General features: G+C 46.6%; 1 protein-coding gene across 7 annotated transcripts in view; it reads right to left on the minus strand.

The window, feature by feature from the left end:
- Positions 1–11560, minus strand: part of TBC1D1 (TBC1 domain family member 1) — a 188377-nt gene extending 176817 nt beyond the window's left edge. For 3 of the 7 annotated variants that reach the window (XM_025187957.2, XM_014576744.2, XM_075930589.1), the window contains exon 1: positions 11365–11560. The gene's annotated coding sequence lies outside the window, so the exon portion shown is untranslated. The remainder of the gene's footprint in view (positions 1–11364) is intronic. The other 4 variants (XM_006129528.2, XM_006129530.2, XM_006129533.2 and 1 more) reach the window with 4 other exon arrangements.
- Between the last annotated feature and the right edge of the window lie 460 nt (positions 11561–12020).

Raw genomic sequence — 12020 nt, forward strand, 5'->3', positions numbered from 1 at the left:
CCAGTGCCTGTGGTCTGCTGGGGACGGTCCCCAGCAGACCACAGGCACCGGGACTGAAGCCGCAGCCGCAGCGGGGTCCCTCGCCTCTGAGACTTTGCCAGAGCAAAGCCTCAGAGGCGCGGCACCCCGCTGCCGCTGCGGCTCTGCTCCCCATGTCCTTGGTCTGCTGGGGAGGGGGCGCAGCTAGTGTGCCCCCCCCCGCAGACCAGGCTTTTGTTGTGGACCCTAGGGCAGAGCAGCTGGGGTGCTGCCGATTGGTCCTGCAGCGCCGCTCTGGGCACTACTGGACCAACCCGGCAGCACCCCAGCTGCTCTGCCCCAGATCCTGATTCAGCCACTGCTGGTCAGTTTCAGCAGTGGCTGAATCAGTACGCCTGGGGCAGAGCAGCTGGGGTGCTGCTGGGTTGGTCCAGTAGCGCCAAGGAGCGAGGAGCGGTGCTACTGGAGCAACCCAGCAGCACCCCAGCTGCTCTGCCCCAGGCGTCCCCAAGTCAGCCGCTGCTGAAACTGACCAGCGCTGACTACAGGAAGCCCGAGGCAGAGTTGCTCTGCCCCAGGCTTCCTGGAATCAGCCGCTGATCAGTTTCAGCAGCAGCTGACTTGGGGAGCTTGGGGTTCTTAAGTTGAATCTGTATGTAAGTCAGAACAGGCGGTCAGTTTCAGCAGCGGCTGAAAGATGTAAATACTATAAGAAATATATATTTGTATGCCTCATTTCAATTATTTTAAACATCTTTCAAGTACTGCTCGTTTCATGTAGAGAATGCAAGGGGAACAGTCCAGAAATCTCTCCGTTTATAAACAAAATGTCACTGTTGTTGACCTCAGCTTAAGGAAGCACTTCTATTTTTGTCTAACCAACAAAATGCTTTGTAACAACATTACCACTGTGCTCTTGCAAAGGCTTCTTTCAAGGATGCAAACTCCCTATAGGGAAATGAAGCTGTCTCTTCCCTTTTTGAGACACTATTGTGAAACTTTTTTTGCTAACACTGAAAATGGAAAACAATTCAGCAACTGACCAGGTAGTTTTGAGTCGTTCAGGGCTCAGCTAGTACATACCGCCAAGAGCATGAACGTCATGTTCACCAATTATAACCTAAGTTCTCTGTAAGCTGCACTTCAGGGCGGCCGTGCAGCTGCTAAATAAGCCCCACCAAGAGGTTTAAGGCTGGGAGGAGAACTACTGCAGCAGCAGAAACTTCCTGCTCCAGACAACAAGCTTGCTGGTAGGGAAGGGGGCATAAGGAGGAGGGAGGAAGTAAGTAAGTATGTGGCTGGGATGGCAGGGGGGCAAAAGGGAGGGGAGTTTGGAGCGTGTAGTAAGTACATGTCTGGAAGAGGAGTAGGGTTGCCAGATGGTTTCAACAAAAATTCCGGACACACTTGACATGACATCACAATCTACATTACACCTTATTTAGAAAATACCAGATATTTATATTTCCTCATTTTGTTTCCTGAACAGAAAGCTCAAATTCTGGACTGTCTGGTTCAAAACCGGACACCTGGCAACCCTAGAGTAGAGGTTTGATTAGATATCCGATTACAGCAGCTGAGTTTGCCTGCCGCTTCCTGTGAGGAAACCCAGCACACTCCTAACTTCCTGGTCTGGGAGAGGGGGAGCAGACTGCATGGAATAGGTGGAGGAAGTGTGTGTGTAGCGGGGAGTGGGGTTGTTGACATCTGTGCAGTGAGGCGGGATCAGGGGACAGTTTGTTTGGGGTGTCTTAATTTGCTTCCATCTGGGCTGCAGGCAGCAAGAGTCAAACACTGTCTCAGCACAGCAGCCCTAGCTGTGTGACTCTCTTCTGGACTCTCTTCTAGGCTGGGCTGGGGAGGGAAGGAGCAGATTACATGGGGGGAGGTGGGGAAAAGAGGTTGTGGGTGGTTGCTGGAGTCTTTGCAGTGAGATGGGAGCAGAGGTGACTTTATTTGGGGTGTCATAACTTGCAACAAGAGTCAGACTATCTGTCTCAGCACAACAGCCCTAGTTGGGCTGTAGACATAGGACTCTCTCCTGGGCTAGGACAGGCTGTAAGGAGTGATGCCAAAGGTGGATTAAAGCTTTTAGGCTGCTTTTGTATACTAGAACAAAAGGCCTAGCTCATGACATTTGCATGATTGCATTTCAAACAAAGTTTACATAGGTGTTAATGGCTTACGGTAAAAAAGGAAAGGCTTCTTTTAACAATTTTTTTTTAGAGTTGTAGATATCTGCAAACTCTGATATTTAAGATTTTTTTAAATCCTTTGTTACTAGTTAATACGTGGTACATTGTTAAAACTGGAAAAAACTTAACCATGGATCCAATTTAATTTGTTTGGCCTTTCAGTTGGTGTGGGGTTGCAGACAAGTGCTCTGGGGGCTTCCACTCTTTCAATAAGGGCACATCTACACAGCAGAGCTAAACATAAAATTAGCTACACAACTTGAGCTATGCTAATTGCGTAGCTTAAGTCAGAACAGCATATTTTGACTTTTGGCACAGCAGTTATTTCTAATTAGAGCGTTCTTCCCGCAACTTCCCTTACTCCTCATGAAATAAGGTTTACAGAAGTCAGAGTAAGAAGCCCATTATTTTGAATTTATTCCGAAATAACGTATGTAGACATAGCTTAAGTGACACACACACACGGTGAAAGTCCTCTTTATTACAGCTGTTAATACATTATCAGGTCCCACAATCACTCTTCTTTCCTCCAAAACTAAAACACAACCAACATTTTCAATGTTTCCTCCTAGATCAGGTTTTCTAACTCTTTTAGAATTTGTTATTATCCTCTGGACTCTCTCCAGTTTGTCCATACATCTGCTATAGTATGGCATCCAGAAACAGACACGGTAGTTCAGCTGAGGCCTTACCAGTGCGCAATAGAGGGCCAATTACCTCTCATGTCTTACAAATGACACTCCTGTTAAAACACTTCAGAGCAATACTAGCCTTTTACACAGGTTCACCACACTATTGGCTCATATTCACTTTGTGATCTACTATAACGTCAAGATTTTCTTCACTAGTATTACCGCCTAACCCAGGGGTGGACAAAAGGACCTCTGTGGGACAGATTCGGCCCGCCAAGTGGTTGGATCTGAGCCACGGAGACCCTGCTGCTCCCCTACCCCAGAGGCCAATTAAGGCTTGGGGGAGGGGGAGCACCCGAAGCCTCTCCCGCCCTGCCAGGGGCATGTGGTGCTTTGAAGTGCCATGCACTGCTCACAGGGCGGGGGGGAGAGCAGAGGAGGCTTTGCACACACCCCCGCCCCCAGGCCAATCAGAGCCTGGGGGCGGGGTTGCTGGTGAAGCTTCCTTCGCCCTGCCCCAGCCCTGCGAGGATCCCACGGTACTTCAAAGTGCCACATGCTCCTTGCAGGGTGGGAGGAGGCTTCCCACGTTTTCTTGCCCCCAGGACCTAAATAGCCTGGTGGTAGGGGAGCTTGCCAAGCCCCTTCCAGGGCATGAGTGCCTAGTGGGAAGGGGGGGGCAAAGGAGCTCCCCCACCCCCAGACCAGTCATGGGGTGAGGGTGGGGTAGCCCTGCCCCTTCCTGTTTAGGCCCCGCCCCTTCCAAGGTGGCCCTGGGCTATTTCAAACATTTTTGAAGTGGCCACCAGCCAAAAATTAATGCCCACCACTCACCTAACCAGTCATTTCCCATTTTGTAGCTGTACATGTTTGGGGGGGAGAGGGGATAAGAGGGGAAGGAACTGACCGGGGCTGAAAAAACAGTCATGGACCCTTTAATTCCCAGGACCAGTGTTTAAAAAAAAAAAAAAAAAGTGCTAATATTCCAGGGGAAAAGTTTGTTGGGTTTTTTTTTGTCAACAAAAGGAAAAGTTTACCCTTTTAAGGAGGCTATTTTGAAGTCTGTTCTCTGAGATCCCAGTATGCTGCATTCTTTTATATTAAGCCCTGCCCAGGACGCTCCATCCCCCCTTCCTCCTCTCCTTCCCTCCACCCCCCCCTCAAGTCAGCCTGAGCTGCGCATGTTCTGGTGGATGCCTGAGCCAGGAAAAACAGAAAATACTGGACATTTCACATGTCCGGTATTTTCTGAATTTTTTTTACCAGATGGAAGACCCAAGTACCAGACTGTCTGGTTCAATACCGAACACCTGGCAATCCTAGTTGTACATTTGATTTTTCCTTTCTATGTCAAGTGCTATGAATTTGACTTTATTGAACTTCATCTTGTTGAATTCAGATCAATTTGACAATTTGTCAAGGTTGTTTTGAATTCTAATCCTGTCCTCCAAAGTGCTTGCAACTGCTTCCAGCTAGATGTCATCTGAAAAATGTATAAACATTCTCTTCACTCCATTATTCAAGTCATTAATGACAATATTGAATAGCTCCAGATCCATGATTAACCTCTCTGTGCTCAAATTAGATATGTCCTACCATTTGACAGTGAACCATTGATAACTGTTCTAAATTGGCCTTTCAACCTGCTGTGCACCCATCTTATAGTAATTTCATCTAGACCGTATTTCCCAGTTTCTTTTTTCCCCAATTTCTTTGGGGGAAAGATTTTTTTTGTTTTAATCAAACATTTTCATGAAAATGCTCCAATTAAAAAGTAATTTTTATGAAAAAAAATTTTATTCATAAAATTGTGTCCAGCGCCAATCACAATCTCCAGTGATGTAAAATGTTGCTACCATAAAGACATCTAACATTACAGCAGAGAGTAACAAGTTATTTTCAATGCTTGATCTAAGGATTAAACTATATTAGACATCTGTTTGGACATACTTCAACAAGTATTGAACTTCTGGAGTGTATTTAATATAAACTCAAAGATTCTTGGCATCAACTTGCCTTTTTAAAAACTAAGTACATGAATTGCTTTCCATGTCCACACTTGTGCCATTTTCAAATGGACTGTCCTCTTTCAAAAACCTAGAACTAAATCTAACTTTTGGAACTAAAATCATGAACAGTAATAGAAAAAGCAGATTCTTGGGATTCAATATTAGTAGTGCCAAAGAGCTAATGGAACCTAATTTTAATGCCTAGAACATGCATCTCTTTAACTCACAAGCCTCAGAATCTCCCTGTAGTCAGCCTTGTCTTCCTTCCTCATATCCATTCTTTCTGTGTGACTTCCTTCTGTTGTTCTTGTCCTAATTTATAGACAAATTCTGTCCTAAATTATAGAAGTTTAATGCCATTGCTTTCAATGGGGTCTAATGTAAACTAAGGGATAAATTCTGCTTTAGGAACTGATCCACAAATATTTATGTGAATGTGTAACTTTCTGCCTCTGGGTAGACCTGTTAATTTTATGCTTGTTAATAATCCCATTCAAGCTAAGCACAATTACAAAATGACGAATGTTTTAATCCCCTCAAGTACCCTCTCAGAGAACAGGTTTTGCTTTCTTCATCCCACCCAAGGTGGAACTATGTGAACCTACCCCTCTTTCAATGGTTAGGATGAGTTCTCCATCATTAACATTTTTTAAATCAAGATTGGATATATTCTTCAAAAATCTACTCTAGGAATTATTTTGGAGGAAGTTGTGTATATTATACTGGAGTCAAATTAAATGACCACAACAATCCCTTCTGGCCTTGGAATCTATTAATCTAGATCGGATCTTTAGACTGCAACATCCCTGTTTTCCAATCACGTTAACTAGCCTGACCCAATGGTATTTGGCGTCCTTTTGGCCTTTTATTTTGTAGTCTGGACAGTGACTGATTTAAGTGACTCAAAACCAGTTTCTACAAAATAAAGTGTTGCTTATTGATTCACTCAAAGATACACACCATGCAGAGCAAATGGACAAAACAGTTTCCCTTGCCTAAATCCAAGGACAGGCAGGGGAAGGCAACGTCTTCTCAAACTGCCAGCCTGGCCCCACCCACACTCCACCCCCAACCTCCACTTCTTTTCAGAGCATCTCCCCCCCTCTTTCCCAGGGATGCCTGGTTTCAGCCCCATCACAACTTGGGGCCATGCCACCAGCCCTCCTGTGGCTGGGCACAGCCCACACTCTTCAGCCAGGGGGGCCACAGTCCCCCCGCCCATGGTCCAGGGAAGGCTAGGGCCATGCACTGCCCACTCCACCCCCCCTACCCATCTGGGGCCGGGCACCATCCACTGGGGCAGGGATGGCCTGCTCCTGCAGTGGGGGGGCACTTGGCTCCCACAGGGTCCTGAGTAGCAGGGACAGGACTGAGGGCTAGCCTCCCCCAGCCATAGGGTCACTCACTGCCCATGCCTATACCTTAATCTTTCCTTGCAGGCTTTGGTAAACTCCATTCAGCCAAGTTACTACCATATTTGGGTTAGGACAAGCAAACTGACCTGCTACAGCATGCTTTCTGGATCTCTTTGTACCCCGTCATCATTCACTCATACGCCTTGGGGCAGCTACTAGCAACTCATTCAGCCTCTCCCCGAATCCTGCCTAGGCCAGCATCATTTAAAGCTTTAATGTCTCCTTCGATTCTAGATTCAGATCTGGGAAGAGCAAACTTTGCCAGCCTGGTAGCAGCACTCCCCTAATAACCAGACAGATCTGTGATGCAGATATTACCCTTACTGTAAAAAAATTCCCTGAGAATGGATGGACATATGCTACACTTCATCAGTCTCTATTGCAGGGCCACACTCCTAATCTCTTGGGTATCACAGCAGCAAAGTCATAATCAGAGCAGTCAACGTCAATGCACTAGCTTATGCCCAGAGACAAACAGGATCTTGGCAAACCAAGGGTGCAGGAGGACGAGGAGCAGTGCTCCACTCCTTCTTCTGGACCACATCTACAAGATCAGCCTAGAGCTGGGTTCAAATTCTTTGACTGTCAAGGATGCAAATATAAAACATTCTGAATGCAGAGCTGAAACTGCAGACAAGCAATAGTGAGATGCCAAACACGCCACAGCTCCTGGCTACAAATGAAGACAGGCTTCACAGAAAAGTTAGCATGAATTGACAGTGTGGCAGAGGCAGTACAAGGAAGTGGTCTGGATGTTGCCACTACATAAATCCTCCCTACCTAGAGGAGGCCCCAATTGTCACATCAGCCAATGGAGGCTGGTTGCAGAACTCACATGAAACCACTCCACACTAGGGATGTTAAATACTGGCTAACTGAATAGTCAATTAACCTCATGAATTCTTATCTGTTCCTTGAGAAAGCTGCTCTCAGGCCACTCCAGTTTGTTCACCTAACAGCTCTGCAGCCACAGAGCCGCAACACTCCCACTGGCTGCAGCCGTGGCCCACTTTGAGAAATACAGTACTGATCTAGACAGCAAAGAAAAAAACAACAGCAGAGAAGTAACATCTTAAAGATGCTTTTACACAGTACATCCTGCCTCTAACCTAACCAGTCCAGGGCGAGAATGGGAGGCTGGGAGAGTGCCCCTGCGCCAGGCCACATCGGGGAGAGTAGAGGAGGGAGAAGATTGCCCCCCACCCTGGGAGAGTACAAGGGGGAGGAAGAGAGCCCCCTGCCCTGGGATGGGCCAGGGGAGACAGAGAGAGAGCCCAATAGCCCCCACGCACAAGCCAGTATGCGAGGTGCACAGTCCCTGATGTCCTGGGAGGCCCCCAGGGAGAAACCAGCAGCCAACCCCAGCCTCTGCCCTGACTCCTGCACCAGACCCCTCACCCTCCCAAACCACCAGCCTCCTGCTCTGAAGGACCTGAGCAATGACAGGTAACTCTTCCATTTGGTGTGTGTGTGTGCAAATATAAATACATACACACACACCCATACACACACACACACACACACACACACACACACACTCAATTCCAAATATCAAAGCTTCTCACAAAATTCCCAAGTAATTTCTCATCCATCATGTACTTTCAAAAAATCCTGACTCTTCAAGGATTCTTTCCATTGACTTCAGTGGGCTTTGGATCAGGCCATAAAATGTATACAGCTTTAAATCCTGGGCAAGTCCTTTGCCTTGATGATGACAACCACTCAAAATAATTACTGTCACACTAGCTAGCACTTTGTTCTATGGCCTCAAATGAATTAAAAACAGTTAAATGGAGTGTAAAGAAACAATGAATATTCTTTCAGGAAAGTGGCAACAGACACTTGGCTGTGCTATGAATTACAAAATGAATGGTGTATAAACAAATCTGGAATCCATCAGCAAATTAAAAAACTAGTTTACTGTTCCTGCTCTTGACATCTGTTCCTATGTGCTATTGCTGACAACAGAAATTAAGATGCTCCTGCCTGATATTTTGGGTATTGAATCTTCTTAATCAGTTTAAAATTATCTAAATTTTAAAACCTAATATATGCATTAATTAATCCCAAAACCGGAAAAACAAGCCAGCTTGCTAGACAAGTTATAGTGTTCACATTAGGGATGTAAGTTACTAGTCGAGTAGTCAACCACCCGATAAGCCTAGCCTTATCGGGTAGTTGAGTCGACTAATCGCTCCCCTCCCCTCACCCTTGCTGACTCTGTATCAGAGACAGCAAGAGGGGGTGAAGTAGGAGCCACTGCTGGGAGGAGCCAGCTTAAAAGTCAGTTCCCCCCAGGACCGTCTCCACAATGCCGCGGGCCGGGAGAGCCTCATGTCAGGTCCCAGACTGCTGTGCCTCTGCATTTTAAATGTAGTAAAAGCTGGGCAGCAATTACTACATTTAAAATGCATAGGTCCCACTCCCAGCTCGCACTGGGTCCCGGACTTAGCCCCACTGCAGCTCTGCAGTTTAAATGTAGGAGGAGCCAGGCTTCCTGCGCACTTGGCTCCTACTGCATTTAAGCTACAGAGCTGCAGCAGGGGTAGCTTCTAGACCCAGCACAAACTGGGACAAAGAGACTCCCCTTATTAACTAATTGTGTAGTCAATACAAACTGTATCGACTATACAATTAGCCAATTACCTGCTTCTTAACATCCTTAGTTGAGGCATGAAAAAGGTATGTAACTGACAATCATGTTACACCCTGAACTTCATTTCACTTTACCTATTCAATGACATGTTCAGAATGCCACAAAAACGTGTACCTAAAGGCATCTATTTTTCACTTGACTAAATTCTATGAATTCTTATGAAGAAACCACATCACAGAATGCACCCATTTCCCTTTTGACTTGTCCTTTTCCCTCCTCTCTTATTAACTACTTCAGTCGATAGTACTGTTGTACAGTGCTTACAGAAATTTCCACAATTTGACAATTTGATATTTAATCACTTATAAAGAAGCTCCTGACCATTCTTACTAAGGATATTAAAATGTGTGTAACTGATTGACCATGTAATTGATCACGGCTCCTGCCTATGATATCAAGGCAACAGAGTGAACCAGCAGAAGGCTCTGTGGCTAGTGCATGCAGAGAGCCGATTTTTAAGCCATTTTCCTCCCACACTTAGGGGCTTCTGCCTCTCGCCACATGCTGCTGCCTCCGTATCAGAGACAGCAGTGTGTGGCAGCAGACAACTCCCCAGGAGTCAGACTGGGATCCACGTGTAAATATTTGGATAATTGATTACCTATTTAAATGGCTACACTCTTACACCCCTAATTCTTATACCATTTTTTATCACTGTCCAAAGCTCAGAGTCATTTGTGTTTAAATCAGGGGTCTGCCACCTACGGCTCTTGAGCCAAATATGGCTCAGAATGGAACCCAAATATGGCTTTTTTGTCATTCCCAAAATACATGCAACTTTTTAAATTAAAATGAAAAATGTTAAAAACACATAATTACTCACGTAGCTTGAATGAACCTGAATTTGACCAGTTATGATGTAAACTTCAAAGAAATGTGTGAAAACATGCAGCAGCATAAATAATGTCTGTGAGTAAAATGTTTCATTAATGCTACTATTAATCCTTTTGTCAATTATCAATAATATTAAGTTGTATATTTTCAGTCATGCAAATAGGCATTCTTATACGGCTCTTTGTTGACCACTTGTTCTGAATTTTGATGTAGTTTGGCTCTCTTGTTTGAAAAGGTTGCCGACCCCTGGTTTAAATACATGGCAAGAGTACATTTTATTCATTGCATACAGTAATGTTCCACTCAATCTCTGGATTTAACTGGGGTCACAAATCCCTCCATCTGTACTGCAACAGTTTCCTATTGCAGTATTAGTTTCCTTTCTAAATAAAATGCAACAGACAGGTCTAAATCTTTTAAAACTGCTCTAAAAATAGTTGCATGTCATAACTCCTGCATACACTCATCTTTTACATTTATTTTAGCACTTAGCATTAAAGGTACTGTAGGCTTGTTAATTGTGTTTACGGTATCTAAATTCACATTCTGAGTACCCTGGACTACCAGAGACTGGCTTCACCCCTCTGAGAAGGCACTGTGTTGCTCTCAAAAGATCACTCTTGAGCCTTCTGACATATGGAACAGTGTTGACAGATTCTGGATGGAATTACATCATGTGCACCTGAGCAGAAGGAAGGATTGTAGAAATATGGACCTTTTTGGGGAAGAGTAAATAGAAGGAAACTGTGGACTCGAAGTGCTCTCTGCACAATATACACCCTACACAAAAATTAATCAAACTTTTTTAAAATGGCAAGGTTGATTCAGTTTACACTAAAAGCCACAAGAATATTTTGGGGGCACCCACTACAGGTAATGAAGTATCCATTTTCCAGCAGTGCTGCAGGTATCCCCTGACTGTGACAGTATATACTTTTAAGTGTAGATCCTGCTCAGGTGTTTTGACCATCCTGCAATGAAAATCACACATTGGTATAACTGCCTTCTTATATTGTTCTTGAGCAGTTCCAGCATTTCTAGGCAATGGATATACAACTGTTCAGTGTATATAGTTCCCAGGCCAAAGGCAGTATGTAAGATTACCCTGAATTCATTCTGTTGTGCCTCAGTACTGTAAACAACATGATCCTCTATCTAAAGATCTCAGAACAGAAGGTGCTCTTATATAAACACCACAATGATGGGGGGGGGCATCTCTATATCTCCCTGCTTGCCTCAACTTAAACCAGACCCTGTAAAGTCATTTTGGCAGAGCTTTTGAGCCTCACTGAACAGAGATCTAATCTGAGGATTTAATGCACACCACTAACTCCCCAAGCAACGGGGAAGTGGAACAGGCAGATGTCATCAGGGCAGCTAAACATCATTTCATGTTGGCATTTCCATATAAACTATTATTTTACTTCCCCAAAACCATAAAACTGCCCCAGATTCTAAAATATGAACTGATCGTACTTACCCTGCTGGGGAAGGGGGCAGGTGTATTACAATGGACAGAGCGAGACGAGCAATTTACAATGACACCCGCGCCCGCTTATGAACCCTGTAAGCCAGAACCACTTGCCCTGAGTTTGGTTGCCATTTCGGCCCGGAGGGCTGCAAGCTCGAGCTCAGAGGACTCACCTACGGCAGGAAGGATGGGCTGGCTCGCGAGGAAGCGCCGCTCTGGGTGGCGAGAGAAGGACTCCGGCTCCTCGCACTCGCTGGGGCAGAGCCCAAGGCGGAGCGTGCGTGCCGGGAACCACAGCGGCCATGCAGCTCCTGTTGCTTTCGGATCGTTCGCTACGTGCCAGCTTCTCCGAGCGGCGCCTCCCAGGCCGGAGCGGGGCTGCCCCCGCCGCTGCCGCGCAGGGTCACACGCGCGGGGAGGCGCCCCCCAGCGCCGGCTCCGCAGGCTCCGCGCCGACGTGCTGCTGGTGCTGCGCCCCGCCGGCCGGAGGCTGCCGGGGTCCCTCTCACAGGCGCGAGGAGCTGCGCCCGCCGCGACTCCCGCCTCAGCCAGGGCAGCCTCCTTAGGGGGCAGCGGCAGGGAGCAGTCACGGCGGGGCCTGCCCACTTCGGCGCCTACAGAGCCCCCCGGCAGGGGGCTCAGCCGCTAGCAGGTACATGCAGCGCGCTGCACGCTGCCCCGCGCGAACACAGGCACCAGCAACAGCTGCCCCCGGGGCACAAGTACTAGGTGCAAACTTGGTGTAGCAGGGACAGTCCTGGGCTACCAGTCACATGTGAGCAACAACTGCAGTGCAGGGAGGGCTGGTGGGTGCGTGCCGCTCCCTGGC

This window comes from Pelodiscus sinensis, chromosome 5, assembly GCF_049634645.1.
Source record: "Pelodiscus sinensis isolate JC-2024 chromosome 5, ASM4963464v1, whole genome shotgun sequence".
Lineage (NCBI taxonomy): Eukaryota > Metazoa > Chordata > Testudines > Trionychidae > Pelodiscus > Pelodiscus sinensis.